Below are 5,948 nucleotides of genomic sequence, written 5' to 3'. Positions count from 1 at the left end.
ATAAGTATCTTAATTTGTGTCTACCCTGTTTCCCCGAAAATAAGACAGTGTCTTATATTAATTTTTTCTCCCAAAGTTGCTCTGGGTCTTATTTTCAGGGAATGTCTTATCTTTCCATGCGCTAGGTCTTATTTTCGGAGGATGTCTTATTTTCGGGGAAACAAGGGTAGAAGGAGAGAAGAGAGGAGCAAAGCTAAGGGTGCCATTGACAAAGCAGCAGCTGTCACTCTTGTTACTCAGGATGGAGGGTGGATCCTGAGTTCAGTCATTTTTGTAGTTTTGACAATAATTTTCTTTTGTTTATTTTCAGACATGATCAGAAAGTGATATTTTTTCCCTTTTAAATTGATTTATTGGGTGACATTGGTTAATAAAATTATTTAGGTTTCAGATTTACAATTCAATAAAACATCATCTGCATATAATATTGTGTGTTCACCACCCCTAATATAGTCTCCTTGCAGCATCAATTTTCCACCCTTATCCTCTTCTACCTCCCTTCCTCCATCCCACCCAGAGTGATCTTGTTTTTGTCTTTAGCCTCAAGTTAACAGAGTGAACTTGTCTAATGTTGGTATTTCCCAAAACTGTCTACGGTAAACTAAATAGCTTCTCCTCGCTGTGTGGCCAGGTCAGCTCCTACTAGCAACAAGACCGGGCTAACAGTGCCTGGTTAGCTTCTGGTTGCCAGGGGCAACTTTTCTCTTTTCCAGTGTCTTTCCAACTAAGGAACACAGATATTAATTCAATTGCTTACTTTTACCATACTGCTTGAGAAATACAGAGATTGAGCTAGTTTAAAAAATATATATGGATTCAATGCTAAGTAAAGATCACTTCAGCAACTTTTTGTGATATACCAGAGTCCTTTAATAGAATATATTATAAAACTCCAGGGCTCTAGAAATGGGTCAATAGATGTCTGGGATAAATGGCCAGGCTCTTTGACTCATCAACACCACAGAGAAATCATTAGGACAGTGGTTAATGACAGCTCCATAGTCTTAGTCAGGTTGGGCTGTTATAACAAAAGTACCATAGACTAGGTGGTTTAACTACAGAAATTTATTTTTCACAATCTGGAGCCTTGAAGTCCTACACAGAGTGCCAACATGGTCAGGTTCTGGTAAGGGCACTCCTCCTGGTTTACAGGTGGTCATCTTCTTGATGTGTCCCCATGTGGCAGAGAGCAAGCAAGATATCATCTCTTTTATAAGAGAACTAATTCAGTCATGTAGGATCCATCTTATGAGCTCATCTAACCCAAATACCTACCAAATTCCCCATCTCCAAATACCATCACACTGGGGATTAGGATTTGAATTTGAGGATGGGGTGGGGGAGGAGAGGGTGGGTATTACACTTTCAGTCCACAGCGCTCCCTATTTAAACCCAGAAGCTCTTGCCTAGGCAGCATGGCTGAGTGTCAACCTATGAACCAGGGGGTCACCGTTGGATTCCAGGTCATGGCATATGCCCGGGTTGTGGGCTCAATCCCCAGTGTGGGAAATGCAGGAGGCAGTCGATCAGTGATTCTCTCTCATTATTGATGTTTCTTTCTCTCTCTCCCTCTCCCTTTCTCTCTGAAATCAATAAAAAATATGTTTTTTAAAAAAGAAGAAGAAGCTTCTGAAAAGAGAACTTCTGAGGAGGTCATCAATGCAGGAGGTAATGGGCCCGGGGAACCTGGCACAGGGCTTTCTTGTGACAAGCTGAGACTGAGGATCAGGGAACCTGATTTCTGGACCATTTTTCCTACCAGCTCACCTCTGCATCAAGTCTCTTCCCCTCCACAGGCCTTAGTTTCCTCATCTGTAAAATGGCGGAGGAGAGAAAAAGTGGGATAAAACCAGGCCTTTTGTATAATCTTTTCTAGATTATAGGAATAGCTGCCCCCCCCCCCCCCCCCCCCCCCCCCCCTCCCAGGCAGGGAATGAGCAGGTTTCAACCACTTTTGGAAAAGACTAGAGAACAGGTGCACTGGAGAGAAACTAGCAAAATTGGCAGGAAAAACAGAATCCATGACAAGCAAGTGGGCTTGGATCCTACAAATCCTAAGAGGCGCCACACCTCCTCACACTATGTCAATTCTTAACCTCCCATAAGTGAAACAAGGAGAGGCACTGAGCATTCTTGAAAGGTTTTGCATGGAGTTAGCTGATAAACTTTAGGAGGATGGGGAAGAGAAGAAAGGAGTGAGAGATTTTAGAATGGCTCTATCTCATGTGTGCTGTTGGGGTCTGTTTTGAAGATCAGTGGGGAGGGTGATGTTTCCTTCTGCTTGGCATCCCTTACTCCCTCCTTTTGCTTGTTAAAAGAAACTCTCCAGATGCAGGACAACTGTGTTCTCAGTAGGCTGTTTAATTGGCCAATGGATCATCTGCTTTAGATAGAAGAATAGTCATATTCTTGGTAAAATCTGACCCAGGACTTTCAAGACACAAAATGCCTTGTGCGCCCTGGCCACTGTGGCTGTTGGTTGGGCGTCGTCTTGTGCACTGGAAGGTTGCTGGTTGATTCAGGACTCATGCCTTGGTTGTAGATTCCCAGTAGGAGCCATGCAGAAGGCAGCCAATAGATGTTTTACTCTCACATTGATCTTTTTTCACTCTCTCTCTATCCCTTTTCCCTCGCTCTAAAAACAGGTTTTTTTAAAAAAAAGAAAAGAAAAAAAATAGTATATTTGAGCCCTTATTTTAAGTGGGGGGAAAGCCCTAGCCAGCTTGGCTCAGCGGGTACACCATCGGCCTGAGGACTGAAGGGTTACCGATTCAATTATAGTCAAGGGCACATACCTTGGTTGCAGGCTTGGTCCCTGGCCACAGTCAGGGCTTGTGCAGGAAGCAACCAATAGATGTGTCTCTCTCACATTGATGTTTCTCTCTGTGTGTCTCTCCCCCTCCCTTCCACTCTAAAAATCAATGGAAAAATATCCTTGGTTGAGGATTAACAACAACAACAACAAAAAAGCCTTGTGCTCTGGAGGAGCTTACTACTTAATATCTAGTCACTAAACCCTCAAGGTCAACATCTCAGGCCCACACCTGGGGTGCTTCAGGTCAATAAGGATTCATCTTACTACCAGTGTCTTTTGTTAATTGTGTCACTGAGGTCACCAGAAAGAAATGGGACAAAAGGAGGCCCTGTATTGATCCCTTCTCAAGTCCTCACATTCTAACATTGCCCTGAATTTTACTTAAAGAAAAGTGAAGGGAGTTTTAAAATTAATACATACATTTTATGGTATTAAGTATTGCCTTCAAAATATTCAAATTTTTTTTGACAATAGAACACTCAGTTTTTTAAAGACCCCAGTTTTTTTTTAATATATTTTTATTGATTTTTTACAGAGAGGAAGAGAGAGGGATAGAGGAATAGAGAGTCAGAAACATCGATGAGAGAGAAACATTGATCAGCTGCCTCCTGCACACCCCCTACTGGGGATGTGCCTGCAACCAAGGTACATGCCCTTGACCGGAATCGAACCCGGAACCTTTCAGTCCCCAGGCTGACGCTCTATCCACTGAGCCAAACCAGTTTCGGCAAGACCCCAGTTCTTTTTGTGTGTGATTTTTTGTGTGTGAAAGAAAACTTGTTCCTTTCCTGCTTTCCCATCCTTTCAATTCTCTGGTTTCTTCTGGGAACCCCGTGGGACAGCCATGGGGACCACTCAGACCATTAACCACAGAGTTCTAAGATCTGGCGACTTCAAAGCAGCCAATGAAAATTTCTGAAGGCTATCCCTTAAGGGAAGTGGACTAACTGTCATTTTGGGAAGAGGAGAGATTGTGTTTCTCCCAGGGGTCTCACAGGAGCTATGAGTTGACTGTTTTGTCTCATAAACATATTTGAGATCATGGACTGTTACTTCCTAAAGACCTTATAGTAGACACTTTTGATGCCCTGACTCACACCCTCTTTCTTATAAGCTTTGACTCATTGCATTGTGGACAGTATCTTCTCGTTGATTGGAAGTGTGGGGGAGTTAATCACCCCAGGAACACTCTCTGGATGGATAAGAGATGAGGGCACAGGAATAAATGCTCCATCTGCCACCCCTAGCGGGGGACTTTGTGTCTGAGAGGCATTCCATACTCCACTTGGGAAATCCTAAATGAAGCCAGTTGCAGGCACTGGCACCCTCCCTACACACCCCCATATTGGCCTTCCCTGCTCGCTCCCTCGTTTCTGCTCCCTCACATCTCATGTCCAGAAACTCTTGTGTTAGGCTATGCTCTGAAGGGAAACCAAACTAAGACAGACCTGCCAGAGAGAACATGGCTGATAGAGCCCAGTTATTACTTTGTTCATGGAGGGTGGTTGAGAGACAGATGTTGCCGGAAACCAATCACTGTTTCAGTAATAGAGAGATGTAGACAGGAAGCCAGGAAGGCAGGTCAACAACCTTAATTGCTCTAACCACTCACTGTTTAGTTAAGACATTGTTAGCTGAAGCAGCCCCCACCTTGTTTATCTAATGTAAATTTCTGTTCTTTCCCACCTAAGCACTATGGGTGTTTCCCATAGCCTCAATAAAAGGGATAACATGGCCAGAGCAGTGTGTAGTCCTCCCATTAGAGGTGAGCTCCCGCCTGGCCCTCAATATGGCCAAATTAATATTTTCCTAGTCTCTTTTCATTTGTTTGTGGCCTTCTCCAAAACCCGAACCCTGAACTGGAACCCTGAACCACATGGGATGTGAAAGGGGCTCCTACAAGATGTGGATTAAAAAATCAGCCTTGGCGGAAACTGGTTTGGCTCAGTGGACAGAGCATCAGCCTATGGACTGAAAGGTCCCAGGTTCGATTCCAGTCAGGGGCATGTACTTTGGTTTCGGGCACATCCCCAGTGGGGGGGAGGGAGGGGTGGAAGAGGCAGCTGATTGATTTCTCTCTTTCATCGATGTTTCTGAATCTCTATCCCTCTCTGTAAAAAAAAATCAATAAATAAAATTAAAAAAAAAAATCAACCTTGCTGAAACCAGTTAGGCTCAGTGGTAGAGCATGGGTCTGCGGACTGAAAGGTCCCAGGTTCGATTCCTGTCAGGGGCATGTACGTTGGTTGCGGGCACATCCCTGGTAGGGGGTGTGCAAGAGGCAGCTGGTTGATATTTCTCTCTCATCGACGTTTCTAGCTCTCTATCTCCCTCCTCCCTCCCTTCCTCTCTGTAAAAAATCAATAAAATATATATATATTTTTAAAATCAACCTTGCGCTCTTGCAGCTCGGCCACGGACATGCCATCCAGACACAGGAAGACACAAAAACTTCGGGGCCACATGAGCCACGGTCACGGCCACATCGGCAAGCACAGGAAGCACCCAGGGGGCCACGGTAATGCTGGTGGCTTGCATCATCACAGGATGACCTTCGACAAATATCACCCAGGTTACTTTGGGAAAGTTGGTATGAGGCATTTCTACTTAAAGAGGAACCAGAGCTTCTGCCCGACTGTCAACCTTGATAAATTGTGGGCCCTGGTCAGTGAGCAGACGCGGGTAAATGCTGCCAAAAGCAAGACTGGAGTTGCTCCCATCATTGATGTGGTGTGATCGGGCTACTACAAAGTTCTGGGGAAGGGAAAGCTCCCAAAGCAGCCTGTCATTGTGAAGGCCAAGTTCTTCAGCAGAAGAGCAGAGGAGAAGATTAAGGGTGTTGGTGGGGCCTGTGTCCTGGTAGCTTGAAGCTACGTGGAGGGAAGTTCCATTAAAATGTCCAAGTACCTTTGTCAAAAAAAAAAAAAATCAACCTTGCTTCTTACAAGTTGCATACATGTAGACACGTTATTTCTCTGGGGCAATGAAAAAACATCAAAGGTTGCTGATAAAATGATCAGGAAAGGGAACATTTTACTCACTGGGACTTGTAAGAACCCTTCCTGCAGAGGGAATAGCATCTTTTGGTCTTTAAGAGCTAAAGAGACAGAAACTAAACTTGAATCCAATGACC

General features: G+C 44.4%; 1 pseudogene; it reads left to right on the top strand.

Annotated features, from left to right (window-relative positions):
* The first annotated feature begins 5,231 nt into the window (after window positions 1–5,231).
* LOC118725468 lies at window positions 5,232–5,743 on the top strand (annotated as a pseudogene).
* Window positions 5,744–5,948: the final 205 nt, after the last annotated feature.

Source organism: Pipistrellus kuhlii, unplaced genomic scaffold (assembly GCF_014108245.1).
Source record: "Pipistrellus kuhlii isolate mPipKuh1 unplaced genomic scaffold, mPipKuh1.p scaffold_m20_p_1, whole genome shotgun sequence".
Lineage (NCBI taxonomy): Eukaryota > Metazoa > Chordata > Mammalia > Chiroptera > Vespertilionidae > Pipistrellus > Pipistrellus kuhlii.
The sequence above is the reverse complement of the archived record's forward strand: the minus strand, read 5'-3'. Positions and strand labels throughout refer to the sequence as shown.